Source organism: Rhinatrema bivittatum, chromosome 3 (genome assembly GCF_901001135.1).
Source record: "Rhinatrema bivittatum chromosome 3, aRhiBiv1.1, whole genome shotgun sequence".
Lineage (NCBI taxonomy): Eukaryota > Metazoa > Chordata > Amphibia > Gymnophiona > Rhinatrematidae > Rhinatrema > Rhinatrema bivittatum.
The window spans coordinates 538603557-538629549 of record NC_042617.1 but is presented as its reverse complement, the minus strand read 5'-3'; the positions used below and the strand labels follow the sequence as shown (position 1 = coordinate 538629549).

At 45.1% G+C, this 25993-nt stretch overlaps 1 long non-coding RNA gene across 1 annotated transcript; it reads left to right on the top strand.

Annotated features, from left to right (window-relative positions):
* Positions 1-12: 12 nt before the first annotated feature.
* Positions 13-25117, top strand: LOC115088267. Its single transcript, XR_003855734.1, has 3 exons — positions 13-220; positions 742-919; positions 23247-25117. It is a non-coding gene; the product is annotated as an uncharacterized LOC115088267 (long non-coding RNA).
* The last annotated feature ends 876 nt before the right edge of the window (positions 25118-25993 follow it).

Here is a 25993-nt window from a genome sequence, read left to right as displayed (position 1 = left end):
TAGAATCAATACGTCACGCAGACGCACGCGGACGTGGGCAGAGCGAGGAGCGCTGTTGCCGGATAGCGAGGACCTGTTCCACAGAGATGCACCGGGTTAGCTAGCTAGAGCGGCAGGTCCGCCCGGACTCCCCCGGGTGATCGAGTGTGACATGGTTGATTCTGTGCTGTCTGCTCGAGCTGCGCAGTGAATGCCTCCCCCTGTCCATAGTCGTTTGCAGGTAATCTGACCAGGCATAATAGGAACCAGCACCTTGCACTTGTCTGTCATTGTCCTTCTAGAACCCTGTAATTTTATCTTACTGTTATTATCACTATTTTGTAAATGTTTCCCTTTTATTTTAACTATTTTGAGAGCAATAGTAAAAGCTGCTTCCATAAGTGAAATGCTGTTTTACCTTTGGAAATGGACTTTATACATTTTTTTAAATTAATATTTTATTGACTTTTTGCAACGGTAACAGCTGAATAAACAAAGCAGTCACTTTTTTCAATATTACATCAATCGCCCATTTAGGTAATGGAAAATTCCAAGGGGATGCATAATGAGCAGCTTAAACTAGTCAGCATGTCCCCCCAGCAGTGTTTCTGCCAGCTGGCGGGACAGCATGAAATAAGAAAGCACAACAAAATATAATGAGCAAATTGCAGAAAGCTCCCCCTACCCCCCCCCCCCCCCCCCCTTCCCAAATATCAAGACATAAAGTAAAAATTAACATCCTATTACAATATTTTGTGTTAGGGAACGCTAGGAGAGCGATCCCCACTTGAGGGGTTTGTGTGCCCTTGGGCCTCTGCACGATCCCAGAAGAATCCAAGACAGCACCGAGGGTTGGCGAGACGTGTCCAAGCATGGATGAAGACAAAGTCTAACCCTCTGCCGAACCAGCATGCTTCTGGAAGCCAACAACACTATATTGGTTAGTGAACAGTCCGACGACCATTCCCAACCCTTTCGGACCTGCCGCTGGGTATCGGCAAGAAGCAGCAGGCCGGACTGAGGATGAGGGCAGATGGAGGCCTTGTGACACAGAAGACTCAAGACATGACGAGAAGACTCTGGATGTGGATGAGGAGCTTGGAAGACTAGACGAGACGAGGAGCTTGGAAGACTCTCAACGAGATGAGGAGCTGGGGAGGTTCAGACATTGGCACCGTCTCTCAGGGCGCCCTACACAGCCCACCGATACAGGCGGACCCAATGAGCTGGTCACGGACCACCCTGTCCCTGTCGCACGCCCTACACAACCTGGAGAGATTGGTCACGGACCACGCGGAGAACGGGACTAGCACAGGAAGGGAATCCTGCTGAGACGAAACTCCAATGACGAGAACAGAAACCGACAAGATGGATTTACCCCAACAAGATGTCATCTGGAGAACCAAAGGAGCTGGAGGGTCAGGAGGACTCGGAACGAGCGAAGGAGGAGCGGCTCAGGCTCTCACGGGCTCCTCCCAGGGGAGTAGCGGCTCAGGCTCTCACGGGCTCCTCCCGGGGGAGCCGCGGGCTTCCGAGGGTGAAGGCTCTTCTGGCCTCCAGGGCCCAGCCGCTTCCATCGACCATCTCTTCGGCCGCTTCCTTGATCCTTGGTCACATAGGGTCACACCTAAGTTCAAGAGGCTCGGGTCCCTACAGTCCCTCCTGGGGGGACCTTGGACTTCCAGTGGTGAAGCCTTCTTCGGAACACCTCTTCAGCGCCGCCTTCCGGCTGCGACGCCCACTGTGGGTCCCCACAGTACAACACCTGCAGTCTCAGCTAGCCCAAGAGTCCACAACCGTAACAGCCGCCTCCGGGTCCACCTCTCTTCGCAGCCTAATACCGCCGTCGGGGCCTGCTCCTCTGTCTGCGCAGCAGGGACGCTGCTGTGCGTAGTCCTGCTCCTCCATGGGCCCTCCTCTAGGCGCCGACGCGCACCTCTTCGCTCTATTTAAAGGGCCAGTGGTGGGAAAATCCCACGGCTCACCAGAAGTCCTCTTCACTCCACTTCCTGCTTCAGCCCGATTTAAGGATTCAGTTCCTGTTCCTCGAGGCCTTCAGATCCAGAATCCACAGTTGTCTGTGTTCCTCTTCGGGTCAAGGTCCTCCATGGTCATTATTTGTCTAGATGGCTCTTCGTTCCGTGTTCTTGGTCTCCTTGTCCTGATGTTCCTGGTCTCGTCCTTCGTCGGAGCTCCTTTGACGCCTGTTCCAAGTCCTGATGTTCCAGATGTTCCGTGTTCCTGATGCCTTCATCTTCACCTCTGCAACCAGTTCCCAGTTTCCTGCGTCCACCTTTCCTGGCGTGCCACCATTGTGGTCCGTGACCAGCTCATGGGGGACTGTGTAGGGCGCTTGGTGGTACAAGACCTTCTTCTTATCTGCAGCACAAGTCTCTGGAAGACCCTTGTTTTTAATGTTCCAATTTCCGAGTCTTGAATCCTGAATCTTGAATCCTGTCCCGGTCTTTGGAGTTCCTTGCCTGCTTCCGTCCATGCCCAAGACTCTTCCAGAACCTGCTCTGCTCAAACGTGGCTGTGTAGGGCGCACCCCGTGCAGGCCTCTACTGAATCTTTGACATGTTCCACTACTTCGCCTGGAGTCTGCCTCGCGCTCAGTGTGGTCTACGACCAGCCATGGGCGGCTGTGTAGGGCATGCTGCGATGCAGTTCTCACCCAGTACTTTCGCCTGAGTCCTGAAACCTTGCCTGAGATCTTCTGAGTAACCTGAATCATTGTCCGAGTCCTTCCAAGTTCCAAGTCTTCGTCTGAGTCTTCCAAGTAACCTGAGTCCTTGTCTGAGTCCTCCCAAGTTCCTAGTCCTCGTCTTGTTCCTGCCCTCAGCCTCCGTCTGGCTTCACGTACTCGTCATTCCCAAGCAACGGGTCCAAAAGGGCTTTCAAGTGGCTGGAGGGCTACTCCTGAGACCAGCATTGAATTGCTGGGTCTCCTTGGTGCATGTGGGTCCAGCAGAGGGCTGATCCTGCTTGGTGCCTGTTCCAAGTACCTTGCTTTAGTTCCAGTCCTGCTTTGTTCCTGTTTGCCCGTGCTTGCATGCGCTCACCTCCCACGGTGTGATTCGGGGCTCCTCTCTGAATCGTGCTGTGGTTCAGGGGCTCACGCTCTCCCATGAGCTAGCGGCCATGCCGGTATCAGGACCTGTAGGTCGTGGTCGCAACAGTCAGGCCTCGGAAGAGAGCCGCCTAGTGACCCACAAGTTGATCTCCCTGTTGCAGGAGCTCTGCTGGGTGGTGAAACTGGCCAAGAGTAGTCTTCAGGCTGCTCAGTCGGCCGAAGGAGGAGAGAGTGCGGGCCTCCTGCTATCTTTGAGCTGTTCAGCCCACTAATCTTCCTGCTTGGGGGGGAGGGAGGGAGGGAGCGGAAGCTGTGCGCGCATGCATGCCCATACCAATGCACGCCCACGCACAGCTTCTGCTCTCTCCGCCCCCCCAAGCAGGAAGATTGGTGGGCCATACGACCTGAAGACAGCAGGAGGCCCATGGCATCGTGGTGGAGCTCATCCCGCTACGACCCATGATAACAAGAGACCATGTGTGTGTGAGCTTGCATGTATGTGTGAATGAGTGAGAGCCTGTGTGTGTCTGAGAACCTGTTTGTGTGTGCATGTGTGTGTGTGTGTCTGTGCAAGATCCTGTGTGTGTGTGTATGAGACTATGTAAGAGCCTGTGTCTGTGTGAGAGCTTATGTGTTTGTGTGTCTGTGAGAGCCTTTGTGTCACTGTCAAATATCATAAACTGCTGCTTAACCCAAGGACTGTACCCAAACAGTCTAAAAAACGCTTCCCTCAAACCCCTCCTTAAGAAACACAACTTAGACCCTAGTGAACTAGCTAATTTTCGCCCTATATCAAATCTTCCATTCTTAGCCAAACTTACAGAAAAGGTGGTTAATACCCAGCTCTCAGAATATTTAGAAGATCACAATATACTCTATCCTTCACAGTATGGTTTCCGCAAATCACACAACACAGAAACCCTGCTCATCTCACTAACAGATCATATTATTATGGGACTGGACAAAGGACACTCTTTTCTTCTAATCCTCCTAGACATCTCGGCGGCGTTCGATACTGTCAACCACGCCATCCTCCTGAATCGCCTATGAGACATAGGCATTTCAGGACCAGTCTACAACTGGTTCAAATCGTTCCTTAGTGATAGAAGCTTCAAGGTCAGGATAAATAATAAAGAATCACCACCGACAAATTCATCTCTGGGCGTACCTCAAGGATCCTCCCTGTCCCCCACCCTTTTCAATATCTACCTCCTCCCCCTGTGCCAACTCTTAACAAGTCTCAACCTTATTCACTCCATTTACGCAGATGATGTTCAGATCCTGATCCCCATAACGGAATCCATCACCAAATCACTCTCGATCTGGAACAACTGCCTACAATCTATCACTAGTCTCCTCAACAGTTTAAATCTGGTCCTCAATGCTAATAAGACTGAACTCCTCCTCATTTCCGCCAACCAAGACAACTTCCAGTCACAGACTCACCATAACCACGCCCTCACTCATACTCAGGTTAGAGACCTTGGGGTAATACTCGATAACCGTCTTAATCTAAAGAGTATGATTAACACCATAACCAAAGACTGTTTCTACAGACTACAGGTATTAAAAAGACTCAAACCTCTATTATATTTCCACGACTTTAGGACAGTTCTTCAATCCTTGATATTTGCCAAAATAGACTACTGCAGCGCTCTTCTCACAGGACTTCCCAGCTCAACCACCAAGCCACTACAGATGATACAAAATGCCGCGGCCAGAATCTTGACCAGCACCAACCGGAGAGATCATATTACACCCATCCTCCGAAACCTACACTGAGATCCACAGTCAACCACAGAGTCCTACACAAATCTTTAACTTTAATACACAAATCCATCCACAATCTCCTTTATCTCGACCTTGAAATCCCGTTCAAACTTCATACATCCAGCAGACCAATGAGAGAAATATACAAAGGAGCGCTACAAGCCCCTCCAACCAAAGCCACGCGACTCATCTCATCCAGGGACCGAGCATTTTCGACAGCAGGCCCAGCCATCTGGAACAACCTCCCTGCAGAACTCAGGCTGGAACCTTGCCTGCTAACATTTAAGAAAAAACTCAAAACGTGGCTGTTCCGCCAAGCCTTCCCAGAACCCTGGGACACACATTAGGCATTTAATCTACTCTCGAACAATGGAACCTCCCCTCCCCGCTGATTACCTGAACGGCATGGATACCTCCTCTAATATGTGGACTAACACTAGTCTGAAATTTTGTTATGTCTCCCTCTAACTTAATCTAAGTTGATGCCCTCTTCGGGCCTTTTTTCTTCCAGCTACCTAAGCTTCCAAGTTCACGGTCCTCGTTTAATGTAATTTTTGTTTCCTTTATCTCAGTTATTTACCCCTGTTCGATGTAAACCGAACTGATATGGTATTTAACCATGAAGGTCGGTATAGAAAAATGTTAAATAAATAAATAAATAAATAAATATAGGCTCTCACAGGCCCGCACACACATTATGTATCTGTGAGAGTGAGGGAAAGGCAGTCTGTATATGTTAGAGAGAGGGAGTGTGTGAGAGAATGAATGTGTTATTGTGCATGTGTGTAAGAGAGAAGATAAAATTTATGTGGCCCTCCCTCCCCCAATCCACGACAATCTCAGGGTGACTTGAAATCAGATCCCAGGTATGGAGAGCAGATTTTAAAATCCTTTTTAGTTTTTTTTTTTTGTTTTGTTTTAATTCTTTATCAAGTTTTTCAATTACATGACAAGGAACAACCTTGCAAGAAAATACAGAAACAAATAATATTTAAGAAATTATACATACATTCACTCATGTATATGATTCTTTTAGAAATTTTCCTCTATAGTTTTTCATTGGAAATTTGAGGGGGGAGGGAAAAGAAGAAATTTAAGGCAATACAATTTCAACTATTACGGTCTTTCAAACACTCTGCTTTCTATTTTACCCCGATTAAACATGGTCTATGTCCCCCCATCTAAGAACTGTCTCAATTGTTCGGGCATAAAGAAAATATATGTATTTCCTGCTGATTTTACAAAACATTTACAAGGAAAACATAATAGGAAACTCGCTCCCTTGGCCAAGACCTCTGGGCGCATAGCTAGAAACATTTTTCTATGTTGTTGAGTGGACCTCGAAAGGTCTGGAAAGACCCTTACCAACCCACCCATAAAAGCATTATTAATATTTTTGAAATACGCTTTCATCAACTGCCCCATCTCCGATTCTGTGAAAAAGGTAATAAAGAGAGTCGCCCTTTCTGAGACTTCCATATTTGAATTTTCCAAATATTGTGTTAAATTTGCGAACTCATCCCTAGTTTCCTCCGTTGATATCTGGGGGCTGTTCTTTCTAGGTGGCAGAAAAAAATATTTTCTTTACAGGTGGCACCATCTCTCTTGGCATTTTTAGGGTCTCAGTCACATATCGCTTGAAAGTCACCAGAACTGGTTCTCCTAATACTTTAGGAAAATTGACCATCCTAACATTCAGATGTCGAAGGTAGTTTTCTATAGATTCAAGTCTCCTTTGTGATGTTTTGCAATCCTTCATAAGGGTTGTATTAAGCGCTTGAGTCTGATTTAACTTACCAGATATATCTTGCATAAGGTTTGCATGATCTTGCAATTTCTGTGTATGCTCTTTATCCACTGAAGCCAATTTCTTCTCAAAACTACCCAATGGATTCTAATGTAATCTCTGTCGTGGTCTTTCTCTCGCCGTTTCCAGAGAATCAACTCCTGTTAATTTTCTTTCCTTTAATCCTGCAAGACCAGTCCAAACAATTTGGCTATGTCCCTTCTGCCAGTAAAATGGAGACAGAAAAAAAAATCTTAATGCTGACTTCTCTTCCCCTATAGAGGTCTAGTGCTGCCTTCAGCTCTTCAGTATCCTATGTCAAAGCTAAGACAACCAAAGGCAATTGTTTCTTTTGGTTTCCAAATCACCACCACAATCAAAACCTGATGCAGCAAGAAACTTCACTCCATGGTCATTAATCCAAGAATTAGATAATCCCTACACCAAAGTCATGATTAGGCCAACAAAGTACTCTCTACTAATTTTCTGAATTTGTCAGACTGAGAGCCTTTGATCATTGTGATTTCCCTGGGTGGATTATGAACTGATCTAGAAGGACTAAAGGAAACTAAATTAGCAGGCAAGTTTAAATTTCTCCTTCCTTATCATTCAGGGCTAGTGCAATTGTGTATTGGCTCCCTAGGTGAACCTTTGGTCATGCACCCCCCATCCCCATTCGTGGTAACTCTAGCAGTGCGCTACCTGCTTTGGTAGTATCGGTTCTCCCCCACTAGGCCTCATGCTGGTGGGATTTTGCTGCCCCCAAAATTTTGGCACTTTAGGTAACGGCCTAGTTTGCCTAATGGAAGCACTGGCCCTGTTATCAACCATGCCAGACCAGTCCAAACAAGTGGGACTTTCTAAAGCTCCATTCAGACCTGACAGGAGGAAGCCACAATAGTTCTTAGACTCCTGCATTCAAGGCATAGTCGTTCCCAGCCTGTTCATCCACACTGACATCCCTAGAGCAGAAATGCACCAGAGACCAAGACATTGCAGGCCAGTATCCTCTGGAAAGACAGGTTCTTATTCTGCCTATGAAGAGTCTTGCACCCTTATCGAGTGGATCCTGTAGGACCTACAAACTCTTGCAGGAGCAGGCCAAAGCACTCATCATCTTGATTCTTCCTGAAATCAATGCCTTAGAAACAACTGTGTTTTAGGATGCATCAAAGATTTATCCAAGAAAAAACTGGCCACCTACATACATCTCAAAGATGACCTATAACAGACTTAGATTGGCTGCCCCTGTCCTGGCTTACATCACTCTACTTTTTCACCATCATAAGTGAGAAAAGCCTGATTATGACTGAAGTGAAACACTATCCTTAGAAGGGGGATAGTACTGGGCTCAGAGATACCTTTTCCATTAAAATTACCAAAGGCCACCAAGGAGACTGACTTCAACAACAAGACTCAAGATGCCGTATGAGATTTATTTATTTATCTATTTATTTAAAGTTTTTCTTTACCGACATTCGTCAGGGACATCATGCCGGTTTACATGGAACAAGGGTAAACTCTGGAATTTGTTGCCAGAGAATGTGGTTAGTGCAGTTAGTATAGCTGTGTTTAAAAAAGGATTGGATAAGTTCTTGGAGGAGAAGTCCATTACCTGCTATTAAGTTCACTTAGAGAATAGCCACTGCCATTAACAATGGTTACATGGAATGGACTTAGTTTTTGGGTACTTGCCAGGTTCTTGTGGCCTGGTTTGGCTCTGTTGGAAACAGGATGCTGGGCTTGATGGACCCTTGGTCTGACCCAGTATGGCATTTTCTTATGTTCTTATGTTCTTATGTAGGGTAACAAGTTAATAATCAGTTACAGAAAACAAGGGCATAGTAAACTGGGAAAGGCGACAAAGTATATAACTATAGATAGGACAAATTGAAATTGGAACAGTAAAGATAACTGATGATGAAGGATATATTAGCGGGAAAATAAATAGGTAAAATTATGTACATGATATGTTTCTAAATCTAAGGTAGCAAAGAGACAGGGGCTTATCAAAGTATCAAGTTTTCTACAACAAATAGCAAGTTTCCTAGGGGTTAGGAAGGGAAGCTAAAGGCAAGAAGGAAAATTGGGGAGAAAGCGGAGAGTGCTAGGTGAGAAACGGTAGGAGATCCTTGGGGGTTAATGTGTACAGAATTTGATAGGAAGAGAGGACAGATCCCTTTAAAATTAAACTCAGGTTCTAAATTGAGTAGACTTTCCACAGCAGAAGACTTGTGTTCTTGACTCCTTAGAAGAAAGTATCCTATTAGAAACAGTAGTCAGACAACTTCTATGACTGTGTCCCTTCCAGCAACCAGAGCCAGTCTTTGCTTTCTGTGAGATTTGCAAGTTATACCTTCATCCTAGTCTCCTCTGGCAAAAGGGCAAAATTGAAGGAATGGATCCCTCAAAGGAAAATATTGTCTCCTCTGTAAACTGGACAAACAGAAGCTCCAAACTCTAATTCTGATCCGCTAATGGTCCTCTTTCAAGCCACTGAAGGCTGTTACCCTTGACACCAAATATCCTTATTATGTGGCCTGGTTCTCTCATCAAACAAGATTTTAAACCCTAAATGATTCTGTCCATTCTCTTTTAAAACCTAGAAGAATCATCTGACTGGGAGAAAGGGTGAAGGAAAGCCTTTGCTTACACTTTCAGAACTCAGTGTAGGGAATTTCCAAGCTCCTAGTGGGACCACACATAGAAGACTAGATATCGGTCATAGTTCTACAAGGATATCCAACCTCTGGACACCTGATTTCTTTTTTTGGCTGAAGAACTTGCTTGTCTTGGAGCTTTACCGGGCTGATCTGAAATCCACTTGTGTTGGTGTCCCATCTGACCATTAATAGGGCAGAAGCCATTTATGTCAGTCCTTACACTTCAGGGTCTCAAGACTGTCAGTTGAAAACATTTGTCTTTATGATGATGGTGTTGGCTCTTGCTAGATACTGCAGGGGAACTCCATCCTAGCCCAAATCTGATCACTTACCAGAGTACCTGAGGGCTATTAAATTCCCTCAGCTTGCTCACATCAGCATTACATTGACTGCCACCACCTGGGCTGCCTTCTCTTGCAAGAGACCAGAATTTTTGGAGTGCTAGATGGTTGGCTCTGGCCCTCGCTCTAGATCTGGACCCATGAAGGAGACTTATCTGTAGCATGGGTCTCCCTCTTTTTACAGTCATATTGGAAGCCAGCAGAGGGAGAGAAAAGGGAATGTGATTATCTCAGATCCCTTGACCGAGTCCAAATACGGCACAAGACCATAGGAGACTGGGAAGCAGTTCAGCGAAAATGCTGTGCTGCAAGCCTTTTTTTTTAAACCATCTGGTGCTTGATCTACTGGTGCGAGAACTCAGGCCCCATCTGAGTCAGTTCCCAAGACAGAAGGGAGAATCAGTTCCACCAGGACCATCATCCAGAGCGCCCCCCCAAGACTTGGCCTATGCTCCCACTGGGGAACTGAGCCTAAAGCTAACCTATGCTCCACCAGCAACCTGGGCCTATAAAGCCTTCCCGGGAGCAACCAACACATAGTTGCATCACCAGTCCACACATTGGCACCATCTGCTGGAGACCAGAGAAATACTGGATAGCTGAAGGCAGCATCAGATGCCTGTAGGGGGGCGTGTAGTCAGCTTCGAGCTTTTTTCTTTGTCTCCATATACTGGCAGGGGGATCATAACCCATTTGTTTGGACTAGAAGAAAAAGTATAGGTAGATTTGTAGATATGCCTCATTTCTGCATCCCACTGCTACTCAGCCTGGGTCTGTTCTATTTCTATATTTTTCCACATGTCAATCACTACTGCACACTATACCCTGCAGCTGTGCCACTTTCTTGATAGGAGAGATGCCCAGGAGAAACAGTTAAGTAATTCTGAGCTGATCTTTGTGGTAGATGACTCTCAAAGCCACAGCACTGGGAGTTATATTGTAGCGCACTGGTAGTTAGCATTGATTGCTCTGTGCGTACAAAATACAGATTTGGCACCTTTGGAGCTGTACTAAAAGGGGGTTGTTTGTAATATCTGCCCCATCTGCCACCCATCTCTCTCATTACATAACTATCATATCACGTGGAATCCTTGTCCATACATGCCTCTACATTCACTCATATAAAAGAAGCACCAATTACTACTACTGCTGCTCTGAGATCTGAACTCTTAGGAGAAAATTATACAATTTAGTTATAGTGTTTTGGATACCTGGCACTGGGGAGCAGAAGGTAATAGTCCCTTGCCATGTGTGATTTAGTTACTGGAAAAAAGCTTAAGAGACAGGAAGTTTTGTTATTTTGTGATATCCAGGAAATTCTTGGAGAAGCAACAATGCTATAACTGAAAAAAAATACACCAAAGGACACAAACGTTAGTGGTAGAATCAGGGATAGAATCAACTGCTTCCAACTTGAATTCTAATGTTATAACCATGGGGAACAATCTTTCTTCCTCTTTTTTCTTCTCTACCATCCCCATCTCCAAACAATTGGGCATCTATTTCAGTTCTCTCAGGTGCTTTGAGATGTGTAAGATCAAATATGTATTGTAATAATCAGGTAAATCTAGCATTCCTTTAAATCCCTTTCTGTTTCTCATAATCTAGCCCTGAAGATCAACTTACTCCTAGTTTTTACTTCTAAATTCTACCTCTACTGCTATCACATCTTCTATTATTGCTTTCTACCATCTCCTGGATTATTATAAGAACATAAGAAATTGCCATGCTGGTTCAGACCAAGGGTCCATCAAGCCCAGCAACCTGTTTTCAACAGAGGCCAAACCAGGCCACAAGAACCTGGCAATTACCCAAACACTAAGAAGATCTCATGCTACTGATGCAATTAATAGCAGTGTCTATTCCCTAAGTAAACTTGATTAATAGCAGTTAGTGGACTTCTCCTCCAAGAACTTATCCAAACCTTTTTTGAACCCAGCTACATTAACTGCACTAATCACATCCTCTAGCAACAAATTCCAGAGCTTAATTGTGCAATGAGTGAAAAATAATTTTCTCCAATTAGTCTTAAATGTACTATTTATATTTATTTATTTATTTCAAATTTTTATATACCGGCATTCGAGACAGCAGTCACATCATGCTGGTTCACATAAAACAGGGGTGCATAGAAAACATAACTATAACAAAGGTGCTGAAAAGGCAGTTACATATAACTACTACTTGCTAACTTCATGGAATGCCCCCTAGTCCTTCTATTATCCGAAAGTGTAAATAACCAATTCACATCTACTCATTCAAGACCTCTCATGAACTTAAAAACCTCTATCATATCCCACCTCAGCTGTCTCTTCTCCAAGCTGAACAGCCCTAACCTCTTCAGCCTTTCCTCATAGGGGAGCTGTTCCATCCCTTTATCATTTTGGTTGCCCTTCTCTGTACCTTCTCCATCGCAACTATATCTTTTTTGAGATGCAGCGACCAGAATTATACACAGTGTTCAAGATGTGGTCTCACCATGGAGCGATATAGAGGTATTATAACATTTTCCGTTTTATTAGCCATTCCCTTCCTAATAATTCCTAACATTCTGTTTACTTTTTTGACTGCTGCAGCATTCTGAGCCGACGATTTTAAAGTATTATCCACTATGATGCCTAGATCTTTGTCCTGGGTGGTAGTTACTAACATCGTGTAACTACAGGAAGGGTTATTTTTCTCTATATGCAACACCTTGCACTTGTCCACATTAAATTTCATCTGCCATTTGGATGCCCAATCTTCCACTCTTGCAAGGTCCTCCTGTAATGTATCACAATCCGCTTGTGGTTTAACTACTTTGAATAATTTTGTATCGTCCGCAAATTTGATAACCTCACTCGTCATATTCCTTTCCAGATCATTTATATATATATTTTATATATATATTGAACAGCACCGGTCCAAGTACAGATTCCTGAGGGACACCACTGTTTACCCTTTTCCACTGAGAAAATTGACCATTTAATCCTACTCTCTGATTCCTATCTTTTAACCAGTTTGTTATCCACAAAAGGACATCGCCTCCTATCCCATTACTTTTTAGTTTTCTTAGAAGCCTCTCATGAGGGACTTTGTCAAATGCCTTCTGAAAATTCAAATACACTACATCTACCGGTTCACCTTTATCCACATGGATTATTATACTTATCTCTTCAGTATATTGGCTTTCTTCTCTCTGCTTTAACATTAAATGATCCTCTTTCTAGTCTCACTTCTAGATCTTTCAAAGCTTTTGGTATGATCCATCATTTTTTTTTGTTTCATGTTCAGTTTTGTAAGATTTAACAGCAGGACCCTCACTTGGTTGGCTTTCTGTATAACCTGTAGGTGCTTTCTGATATCCGTGAATCACTCTGTCTTTTCACTTCTTGCCTGGACACTGAGGCCTTACTGCTACCTCTACTTCTACATAGTAAATGTCAGCAGATAAAGACCAGTTGGCCCACCCAGTCTGCCCAGTTGATCTTGCCTACACTGCTCTAGCTAAGGATATCTGCCAGCTGTCAGCCATACAATTTTAACCACCCACACTACTCTAACTCTATTCATCACTTTTCCTTATTCTTAGAATAATAGGAGGTGAAAAAGGCATCTTCCAGTTATCAGCTATACAAGCTTGATGGCATACTCTTTATCCTCATCAGTTTTCTTGTCTTCCTGAGTTGGTTCTCTATTGTTACGGGTAAAAAAAGCATACAGGTTTCCAAACCTAAATCAACACCCAGGTCCCTCATTTCTTTTACCAAACCTCTCATTCCTGTACTTACCACAGCCCTCTGTATTTGCCCCAAAACTTCTTAAGTTCCACCACCTTTGAAGGTAGCTTATTCTGAGTGCTACCATCCTATTAAGAAATACAGTATTTCCACAGAGCCTCCCTCCCTCCAAATTCATAGAATGATTCCTTGTCAATTAATTTCTTTTTCTATAGAAAATTGCACCTGTGTGTACTTTATTTTAATGAATAGAAGGTTGTCAATAGAAATAAAAAAATACATTTAATTGTCTGTATGCAAATACCAGAAGTTTAAAAAATAAGACTGGAGAGTTAGAATGTATGACCTTAAATGAAGATACAGACATAATAGACATCTTTAGCCTTTCCTCATAGGGGAGCCATTCCATCATTTTGATTGCCCTTCTCTGTACCTTCTCCAATACAACTACATCTTTTTCAGATGTGGCAACCAGAACTGCACACATTATTCAAAGTGTGGTGTCACCATGGAGCGATACAGAGGCATTATGACATTCACTGTTTTATTTGCCATTCCCTTTCTAATAATTCCTAACATTTTGTTTGCTTTTCTGACTACCACAGCATACTGAGCTGACAATTTTAATGCATTATTCACTATGATGCCTAGATCTCTTTCCTGGGTGGAACTCCTAATATGGAACCTAACATCATGTAACTACAGCTTGGGTTATTTTTCCCTATATGCATCACCTTGCACTTATCCATATTAAATTTGATATGCCATTTGGATGCCCAATCTTCCAGTCTTTTCAAGGTTCTTCTGTAACTTACCATAATCCGTATAATTTTGTGTCATCCACAAATTTGATCACCTCACTCATCATACCTCTTTCCAGATCATTTATAAATATATTAAAAAGCATCGGTCCAAGTACAGATCCTTGAGGCACTCCACTGTTTACTTATTTCCACTGTGAAAACAGACCATTTAATCCTACTCTCTGTTTCCTGTCTTTTAATCAGTCTGCAATCCACAAAAGGACATCGCCTCCTATCCCATGGCTTTTTAGTTTTCTTAAAAGCCTTTCATGAGGGACTTTGTCAAACGTCTTCTGAAAATCCAAGTACACCACATCTATCGGTTCACCTTTGTCCACATGTTTATTTACCCCTTCAAAAAAATGTAGCAGATTTATGAGGCAAGACTTCCCTTGGGTAAATCCATGCTGGCTGTGTACCTCTGTTGTGAGGGTGGACCTTTGGGCCGAGGGGGAGTTGGTGCTACCTGTGGGAAAGAGCCCCAAAGGTCCCCACCATCGGCAAACAGAGCTGGTGGAAGCAGAGGGCCAACTGGAGCTTCACCAATACCAGCTCACATTCCCCTTAGGTTGAGCCCTCGAGTGCCAGGGCCGGTCGGTCTTAGGTGGGGGCCTCTGCAGTAATGGATGTCCAGGAAGATGGGAACTCTGCAGCCAGCACACTGAAAGGTCAGCAGAGGAACAGCCAGGAGTCAAAAGATGATTAAGCAATGTAGGTATAAAGGCAGTGGTCAGAAGCACAGAGCAAAATACAAGGTCGGAGTTCAAGCAGTGGTCGAGGCAGGTGGCGAGAAGCAAGGTCGGAGTCCAGTCCAGAGTCAAAGCCAGAAGATCAATCCAAAGGGATGACAAAGAGGAGGAGGATGAGGACCACAGACGTAAGATGGGACTTTGGATCCAGACAAAGGAGAGACTGACCAGGAAGACAACTCAGGAAACAAACCGGACTGCCAGGAAAACAGGAACAGGAACTCGGGAACAACGTACAGAAGAAGGAGCCAGGAAGCAAGGATCAGAGTTCAGGAACTAGGAATGCAGGCAATCCGCTAGTCCCAAAGGTGTCGACCCATTGCCAAGGCAAGGACTGGAAGCTGGAGCAGACCTGAAGAAGTCCTGGGGTGATGATGGGTGCCAGGACACCGTTTTCCACCACTGGCCTTTTAAGAAGGGCAGGATTGGGCACTCATGTGCCTAGGGTAGCAGTGCGGCAGGGCCAGGGAGATTGCAGCGGAACCGCACAAGTGGGAGGAAAGCTATGTTCAGCGCTCCCGCTCCATGGGAGGAATTCCCTAGCACTGGAGAACACAGGAGTGAGTGCGGTGGCTCACGGGAGGCCACGAGCCACCAAGTGTAACAGTACCTCCTCCTCTAAACCCCCCTACTGAGGGTTTATGCTTCTTGGGATGAGAAGCGTGGAATTGTCCAATATGTTGGAGTTGGGTTCCCAGGTGTTTTCCGGATCATGTTGTTCCCAGGAAAGTAGATACTTCCTGTGCTTCCACATGTCCAAGACCTCTCTTACTTGGTACATGGTGTCTTTTTCAGAAGTGATCTGCGGCTCCAGCATCTTCTGAGAGGGCCAAGAGAATATCAGGGGTTTCAGGAGTGAGACGTGGAAGGAGTTGTGAATCTCCAAAGATGCGGGTAGCCAAATTTGGTAGGTTACTGGCCCAAGCTGTTGCAGCACAGTAAATGGCCCCGATGTACCAGGGAGTGAGTCGCATGGATGGAACCCGAAGTCTAATATAGCATGTACAGAGCCATACCTTCTCCAAGGGTTTTAAACTACAGTACGGGCCTCCGGTGAACTTTTTGGCTTTTAGGCCTGCTTTCTGTAGCATCTTCTGAGTATGACACTAGAGCTTTTGGAGTTTTTGCGAAGACGTTGAGCTGCCGGTGACAAAACTGTTAGGGGAAGAGGTAGAGGAGGTAGCGGCTATCCACCATAGACGATTTGAAAGGGTGAGGAACCCACGGCAGCACATGGGTGAGATTTGTGGGAGAAATCCGCCCATGGAAGCAGAGACGTCCAATCATCTTGGTGGGTGTTAATATAAGCCCGTAGGAAGTTCTTCAATTGGTTCATTCAGACTGACCATTCACTTGAAGGTGGTAGGCTGTATAGTGTGATGTTGAATTTCTTGCACAGGGACTGCCAGTAGCGAGCCGTGAATTGGGTACCAAAGTCTGAGACAATGTGTTTGGGGAACCCCTGGAGTTGAAACACATGGTAAATGAAGAGTTGAGCTAGTTCTGGGACCATGGGGAGACCAGGCAGTGGTGTGAAATGGGCCATTTTAGAGAAATGTTCAACTACGACCCAGGTGACCATATTGCCATTAGAGAGGAGGAGATCCACGATGAAGTCTGTGGACAAATGGGTCCAATGTTCCCTGGGGGCCAACAATGGCTATAACAGCCCCCAGGGTCACCTGTCAATGGTTTCTGCTGCACGCAGGTGGGACAAGAGTCCACATAGGCCCAAACATCCTTCTGCATATGGGGCCACCAGTAGAACTATTGGAGTAATGCGAGAGTCTGGGCTCTTCCAGGGTTGCCTGCGACTTGGGAATCATGGGACCATCTTAACACTTTCTCACGGAGCTTGTGGGAACAACCATCTTCCCTGGAGGGATGGTCATGGTGGATGTGAGGAGAACCACGGGCCAGGTCAATGATGTTTCAGAGTGGTTCCAAGATGTCCTGAGTCAGAAATGAGTGGGAAAGACCATCTGCCTGGACATTCTTGGCTGCGGGCCTGTACCTGAGTTCAAAGTCAGAGCGAGTAAAAAATTGGGACCAGTGGGCCTGTTGGGGATTCAGATGCTGGGCTTGGTGGAGGTGCTCCAAATTCTTATGATTGATGTAGATGGTTATGCGATGTTGTGCTCCCTCCAACCAGTGACCTTTCTTCCAGCGCTAATTTGATTGCCAGTAACTCCCTGTTGCCAATCCCATAATTGTGTTCATCTGGGGAGAATTTCTTAGAGAAAAAGGAACAGGGGTGCAAGGTGCCAGTGGAAGAGTGCTAGCTCAGGATGCGCCCTACCCCCTCAGAAGAGCCATCTATTTCAACAAATAAAAGGGAGCATTGGGTCAGGGTGGCAGAGACAGGGCTCCGGAATGAAGGCAGCCTTTAATTCTTGGTGTTAGCCCCCTTATGGGTAAGGGCCGTGAGTGGTGCAGCGATCTTGAAGTAGTTGTTTATGTAGTGATGATAATAATTAGCAAAGCCCAGGAATCTCTGCAGGACTCGCAACCCACAACCTACAAATAAGACTGAGTTTCATACTCAGCAACCTCTCCATAGCCAAAAAAACAGGAGTCTGGCCAACTATCCCTTGAAAGAATTAAAGCTGGGAACATCTTTCCCTGTTTCTACCATCATATATCTCAGGGAGACTTCTGTGAAACCTTTGGGTTCTAACTGTCATCTGCCATGTGGGGTTTGCTGGATTTTCCCTATGGCATGTTGAGACAGAAACCTGGATTTCTACAGGAGTATGACCTGGATTAGATAAGGAGGAGATAAAACTGTTTGTTTACCTTTCAAATGGGTTAATTAGTTTGGCAATTGATTAATTAACAAGTTCAAAGTTGGACTTGGAGACAATGCATAATTCTGTTTTTTTCATTATAGTGCTTTGCTCTATGAAACTGTAACAAATTAAAATAAAAAAACAAAGAAAAGAAATATCCAAACCATATTAAAATTTGTATACTTATGCTGCTACAATACAATGGATTAAATACCACACAAAAGTGTAACTGCTCCCTTAAAACTAATGAATTCATATCATAAGGTTATCAGATTAAATTATTTTAATCAATTGTAGATATTTTTACAGGTTCACCATCAGTACAGCCTTCTGCAGACTTGTAAGCACTACCATTAGTTGCATTAAATGTGTTTTCCAGTCGCTCAAGTTAGACCACAGCATAGCCATAGTGTGAGTATAGTAGGCAGTCATTCAATCTCTGGAATGTAGCTGGAGCTCCATGAAGTCCAAAGGATAGCACTGTAAACTGGAAGTGCCCTCCATGTGCAGAGAAAGATGTTTTCTGATTTGCTGCCGGAGTGAGGGGCTCCTGCCAGTATCCCTTTGTTAAGTTCAGCATGAATATAAATTGGGCTGTTTCCAGCCACTCAAATTTATCTACATGGTGTCACGATCCTGCCCTTCCGCTCAGCATGCTGTGGGGCTTTGCTGGGCTTCAGGCCTCTGGCTTCGCTCCTATGCCACGTCCCGTCCACTTGCACAGCTCATGCACAGCGCTGCTATGGACTCCTCACAGCCTCTAGTTAGAGTGCCAGGCCTAATCCTGGCACTCCCAAACAGTACACAGAGAAAGAGGCTTTTATCACAAAAAGGTTTAATGGAGTCCTGTAGCCTCACCGGCTGCAGCCCTGCACAATGCCTGCTTGATTGTACAAACCCCCAAGCCTAACTGCTTAGGTCCTCCTTAGCAAGCTTAGAAGTAAATAGCATTTGAACCATAATATCCTTTCAACATTTCTTAAACCTCCTTGTCTAAACCTAGGATTTACCATCCCCCAACCTCCCGGTTATTCTAGCTCCATAGAGGAACAGCTGGAGCTTTCCTCTCCCAAGCTTACCTCCATCTCCTCCTCCTGAGACTCTGAGGAGCCGGGCTTTTGGTGGCCAGTTCCACCACGGTGGCACGCCCTCTTCCTCAGCCTCCATAGACTCTGCTGAGTCATAAGGATCAGTCCCAATTTCCTCCACCTGTTCCTGCTCAGGCTCCAGCCAGGGGTCAGGTGTTGGTTCAGGGAACCTGGGAAGTGTAGTCTTTGCTACCTTCCTCAGCGCCCTCCGGTGGCTAAGTTTGGTACCACTAGCTTCTGCTTGGCTGTGTTTCAGCTGTTTCTGCCCCGGGCCAGGTCGTACTGCATCACAATGGGCATCAAATATGCATTTAGTTTTGAGGTCTCATTGACTTTTTTTGAAGTCTATGCAGAAGCAGATGCTTTTAAAAATTTTGTTTAATTATTTTCTATAAACATTTTTGTATTGTAACTTAGAATGCATTTATTTAGAATAAAATGTCAGATGTGATTAATTGTAATTCAATTATTTAATAATACATATTCCTTTTGTTATATATTCAGAAGCAGATCCTGACATCTGGTTTGGGAACAAGCACAATGGGCAAGAATCCAGTCACTGTTGGACTCTTCTGTTACTCCAAGTTAAAGCATTTCTTTAATCTCAGTCTCTACATCATGATGCTTGGCATCTGAATCTGGTAGGGTCATTATCAAGCCACCACTCCTGGAGGTATAACAATATTGTGGTAAGCAAGGGAAGTTTGCCTTGGAACATTGGAAAAGACATCTTTATTTTAGTTTACCAACTGGTCTAGATCCACTTTGTGATACAGAGAATTGGGCCCAAAAGGGATTTATAATAGTCCAAGTTTGGTGAGATTTCTGGGCCAAAGTCCTCTCCCAGGACAAAGCCACATGTTGGGGCAACCCACTTCTTCAGGAGGTTCACGTGAAAGATCTGGACTTTTTTCCTTTTGTCCAGTTGGGCCACTTTGTAGGCCACATAAGCTATCTTCTCTATTATCTCATAAGGGCCTTGCCAGCAGGATAGTAATTTACTTTCTGAAGATGGTAATAATGCCAGAAAATGGTCTCCTGGCTTGAAGATCCACTGACAGGCAGACTGATTATATTTCAAGGCTTGTGTAGCTTGGACCTTTTCTAGGTATAGGCATGTAGCTTCCACCATTATTAACCATTCCTGCAACAAGATTACATAGTTGACCAGGTTGTAACCTCAGGTTGGTTCCTCCTCCCAGGTCTCCTGGACTATATCTAGGTCCCTCTTGGTCTTCTTCCATATAGCAGTTCGAAGGGGGAGAAACCAGTTGAGCTTTGGGGAACTTCTTGGACTGCAAACAATATATAAGGCAACAAGTCCCAGTTCTTGCCATCTTGCAGAAAGAACCTCCTCTGTATTTGTTTAAGGGTTTTGTTAAAGCATTCCATCAACCCATCATTTTATGGATGGTAAACTTTGGTCTGAAGGGTTTTTACTTCCAATAAGGCATAAACTTGCTTCATCACTGTAGACACAAATGGAGTCCCTTGATTGGTCAATACCTCTACTAAGGCAGTAATAATTGTTTGAGTATTCATATTCCATAGAGGGGTCCAGCCTCTGGATATCTGGTGGCATCATGCAGAATGACTAAAATATATTTCTTTCCATGACTGGTCCATGCCAGAGCTCCTACTACATCCATAGCAATTCTTTCAAAGGAAGTTTCTATGATGGGCATTGATACCAGGGAAGATGCTCAAACCCCAGCAGGTGTTACGATTCCTCCTGTAGCTGTGCCACAGGAGGCCTCTCACCTTTTCTCTGGAGGCCGCACTGAAGCCGAGGCCTTGCCTGGACAGTCTATCCTGGTTTTGCTCCAAGGCCTGGGAGGCCTTCCTTTGCCATCAGGGCCTGCCTGGGGCCTGCTCTGCTTCCTCCTGGACTCTCTGGTTTGGACCACGCCCCTTCTTCCTAAGGGGCCGGCTCGCAGCTCTTCTCTCTAGTTATAGGGCCAGCCGGGTGTGGCCCATCTAAACTCCTCCCAGGGAGTTGCCTGCTTCCTGCACTACAAAAGGACTTTGCTTTCAGTTCTGCCTTGCCTTGCATTGGAGATACATGTTCCTGGATGTCTCCACTTCCAGCGCTCCGTCAGACCTGTGTTCTTCGTTGGAGCTCCATGTCTTGTCTAGATGTCTGTGATCAGTCCTGATGTTCCTCGCCTGTTCCTGATGTCCTGTACCCCAGGTTCCTCGTTGCCTCCTTTCTGGTGTGCCATGTTGTGGTCTGTGACCAGCCATGGGTAGTGGCTGTGTAGGGCGCTCATGGTACAAGGCCATCTTCACCTGCGCAAGTACAAGCCTCCAGAAGACTTCCGCTTCAGTCCTGAGTTGTTTTAGAATCCTTGCTTGCTTCCGTCCCAGTCTTCGGAGTTCCTTGCACAGTGTCCGTCCATGCCAAAGACTCTGAATGAACCTGTGCCATTCCAGCATGGTCCGCGACCAGTCTAGGATGGGCTGTGTAGGGCGCGCCTTGGTACAGGCTTCTACCGAATCTTCACCATGTTCTAGCTTTAGTCATTCCACATCTCGTCTAGAGCCTGCTTCGCATGCAAGCGTGGTCCGCGACCAGCCCATGGGTAGTGGCTGTGTAGGGCGCGCTGCGTCACAGTCTCAACCCAGTCCTTGATCCTGCTTCTGAATACCTTGCCTGCAGTACCTTGTTCCTGAGTCTTCGTCTGTGCACCCAAGTAACTTGTTCCTAAGTCTATGTCTGTGCAGTGCACCCAAGTACCTCGTTCCTGAGTCTACGTCTAGAGTCTCTATGTTTCAGAGCCTCCGTCTGCCCTCATCCTCAGTCCGGCCTGCTGCTTCTTGCCGATACCTTGTGGCAGGTCCGAAAGGGCTGGGAACGGTCGGAGGACTGTTCAATTACCAACACCATTGTGTTGGCTCCAGAAGCATGCAGGTCCTGCAGAGGGTCAGACCGTCTGTCTCCACCCATGCTGAGACACGCCTCGCCTACCCTCGGTGCTGCCTTGGAGTTCTCTGGGGTCGTGCCGAGGCCCAAGGGCACACAATCCCCTCAAGATGGGATCGCTCTCTTAGTGCTCCCCATCCGTAACAGTATGCAAGGCCTTTCGTAACAGTATGCAAGGCCTTCTTGAACAGGAAGGCCTTTCGTAACAGCAGGTTTGGTTAGCTGGCATGTAGGGCAGAACTGACAATAAACCTGGACTAGGATTTTCTCCCAAGTTTTCTCTTCCCTTTGCTGACCAACTAGGAGGTGGCTGTAGGCTAGTTGCACTTGTTGGCAGTAGGGCCAGGGCACCAAAAAGATGCTCAAAGGTTTCAGCCTTTAGATTCCCGTTTGCTACTCAGTACATTGATCCTCAAAAGTTGACTTGAAGACAGTCATGAAGTGGGAGAGATGACGGAGGATATCATCGGAACGCTCCCAAAGTGGGGAAGCCCATGCCAGGGCTTTCCCCTCAAGATGTGAAAGGATGAAGGTAATCTTGGTGGTCTCACTTGGAAACAATGTAAGCTGCAGGGCAAATTGCATAAAGCACTGATTGATGAAGCCTCGGCAGAGGCGTGGATCCCCGTTGAAACGAGGTGGAGCTGGAAGGGCCAGAGATGCCTGTGGAGGTGGGGTTTCAGCCCAACCCCCAGAAATGGCAATGACAGAGTCTTGTAGCTGAGACCGTAGTCTCTCTACGGATGCAGTCAAAGCTTCAATGGTTTGCTGTTGTTCTCGGACATGAGCAGCCAGGCCCGGAATGGCCTGCAAGGCGAGAGACTCTGCCGAGTCCATGGCCTTGGCAACTTGTTGTGCTGGAGGTGGACCCTTGGTCTGGTGCAGGGTTGGTCCGGCCCTCCGGTCGGACCCGGAGGGCGCCTGCCACCAGGAGGCGGAGCACAGGAGGAGACAGAGGCTAGCTGGAGCTTCACCAATAGCAACCCGGGGTTCCCTCAGGTTGAGTCCTTCGTTACCCGGACCGCCTGGTCTTAGATGGGCCTCGCAGGGTCTCCTAGAGAGGAAGCACAGGGGTGTGCCCACCATGAACAAGGGTGCATGGTCGATGTTCAAAGAGGGTCCGAGGATCACAGGAGGCCAGAACAAAGAGTCCGAGTGTATAGCGAGGATCAAGGCCAGAGTATCAGTCCAGAATGGTCAGCCGAAGCAGGGGTCGGTACCTGTGGTCAATCCGGAAGTAGTCAGGTCAGGCAGAGGTCAAGTTCCAGGCAGCGATCAAGAATAGTCAGAGAACAGGCAATGGTCAGTACCGTAAGATCAGTCCAAAGGGTACTACCAGGGATGGAGAGACGAAGGAACTCAACTTCTCTGAAAAGTGTGCTTTTTAAATTGGTCAGCAGATCGTAATTCCGCCAATGGTTAGGAGGACATCTTGCGTGTTACGTCACACATTATGTAGCTAGTCAAAATGTATCTCTGTTCCCGATACTTTATAACAGAGTGTCTGTGTTCTCTGAATCTTACAAAAGACCTATTTAATATCAAAGACTTTTTTCTTTTTAGGATGGTAAGGATGGTTTAAAAAGCACACTTTTCAGAGAAGGAGAAATAATGCCGTCATTTGGAACTGTTCAGCTCGAGAGAGAGGAAGGAACAAGCATGCCATGGATCAGCGTTTATCAACTTGAAATGATAGAAGCACGCCATAGAGCAGAGTCTTTGGGACCTGAGAACGCGTATAAAAAGAACGGACACATGCTCCCCTGATGAAGAAAGGACACCTTTTCGAAACACAGCTGTGTTGGGAGATAAGTCTTATATTATAAACAAATATTCTGGCGTTTTCATGAACAGTTCTCAGTTAGAGACAAAAATGACATTATTCTTTACCTAATAAGTTACAAGGTTTAAGTGACATACTTTAATTACTGAAAAGCCTTTATAGGCAGAATTTATCAGTATGGTATTGGCGTTTTCATGAACAGTTTCTAAAAAGAGACACCTTTTCATTGACTAGGTTGGTTACAAGATTTAAAGTGCTTAACATTAAGAATATATGGGAAAACCTTTTAAGGGCACCACCTAAAGAGAGGGTGAAGATTAATAGTTTTTAATGAAAAAAGAAGAAAAAATATTAACAACAAAACTTACAACAAAACAGCATAAAATAAAGTGAGTGGGAGGGAGGTAAGTTAATGATTATATCATAAAGAAGAAGCAAGGCCGTGGAGGCATGCATTCAAGTATATGAAACTTACCTTTCCCCGCATTAAAATATTTTTCAAAAAATAAAAAAATTGAGCTCGAACATAAGTTTAAGGTTTACAAGAAGATGAGATTATTATTGGGAAACATAGATTAAACAAGTTGTTTGGTCTCATCTTAGCGGAGATTGGAAGGAGTGATTCATGTAAAGCATCATTGCAATGGGAACAGCTAGAACATGGGCTTAGGGCCTTAGATAGGGACCGCTCAGGGAAATATAAGCTCTTTTAAACTGGGGACATGCCCATAACAAAAAATACACACCTTGTGCTCCAAAAGAAACTTGTAGAACTATAAGAAATAAGATATATGTTATAACATCCATTAAGGAGACCTAGCAATAAGGTCAAGGGGCAGAGCATTAGAGCCAATAAACGTATGGATGTTTTGAAAGATTTAGCAGCTAGTCCTGTTGTTTTACACCTTATATCAAGCAGATGGTGATGCTAACGTTTCTACTAATCTTGAGCTGAATGAACAGTAGAAGTAATGAACTTAAAGTTTAAAAAGCTTTATGGTCTTAGATGGCTCAACTGCAAATTTCTAAAATGTTTGTATTTGTGAGCTACAGCATCGTCATACATGCTTGTTCTTTGAAACATATTTAATTAGCATTTTTTCTTAAGGAGAAATATTAAAACATGGATTTTTAGACAAGCTTTTGGTTGAGTTCAGCGCTTATATTGGTTTAATAGTCTTTTCAGTGTGTCTATATTTTGGCACCAATGTTTTTTGTATTCCATCACAAACTGTTTATACCATAGGTATTTTATCTTATTTTTGCTGATGGCTATTCTGTTTTATTTATGCATATTGATCAGTTGTGTGGATTTATTATATTTTTATTTTTTGAATATGCCTTTGTACTGTTGCTAAGTGAATATTTAGTATGTTTTTAATTATTGTATATTTATGCTTATGTGTTATTGACGTGCCTTGGACACTATTTTAGTGACAAATAAAAAAGTGACTAATGTGATGAGATACAAAATAGCAAAAACCCTGGACCTGATTTTCAAAAGTATTTACATGCTTAAAAAATGTGTTTTGCATGTGTAAATGCACTTTACCTGTGCAAGTGGACTTTTGAAAATTGCTACAATATATACCATTCATATATGTATTCGTAAGATTTATCTGTGTGCTACAATAAAAGCTACATTTACATGTGTAAATCCTTTTGAAAATTACCCCATATGTATTACTTTATCAACATGTATAGCTGCCTTGTCAGTAAAGTCTCTTGAATCTGAACATACACATATACCAGTGCATTGGAGGCAGTCTACTTTTCCATGGGCCACCCTGTATATGTGTTGCACCCGTCGGTTGCAGACGGCTGCAACCTCTGATGCCCACCTCTTTTTTTCCCTGCACTATTGATTCTTGGAAGATTGGCAGTCTCCGCCTGCAAACGCTGCCTTCCCCGGCATCCCCGGGACGGCGTGGGCGATCCTGTCCGCCATCTTGAATCAGGAATTACCTAGGGCACTCGCGCGCGTGCCAGGCCTTCTCTTAAATACATCATGGTGGGAACCTCGGGGGCGTCCCCTCCGCATGACGTCACCTGCCAGTGTATTTAAGCTATTCAGACTTTGCTTCCTACGAGTTAGCAAGGACTTCCTTCCTGCTGAATTCCAGTCCTCTTGGAGACGCTTCGCTATTCTCTACTCTGAACTCGTTCCTGCACTCTGGGTCTTGAACGCTTTAGGTACCCACTTCTCGGGGGTCTTGTCGCGTTCTAGCTATCCACTCCTCGGAGGGCCTTCCTGCCTGGAGAATCCATCTACTCATATTGGGACTCCGTCTTGTTCAGCCTTGTGAGTACACTACTCGTTCGTTACTATCTTGCTGACGGAGCCTCCAGTGTATCCCGTGCCTCAGACCACTACCGTGCTCACCTCAGCATATCTGCTTCTACACTTTGGAGTGAGTAACCTCATCTATTCTGCTCTGCTGAGCTCCTGCACTTCGCTACCTAACATCTGTGTGATTCTCGGGGTACCTACCAGATCTACCCCTGAGAACTGTTCGTTGGAGGAGGA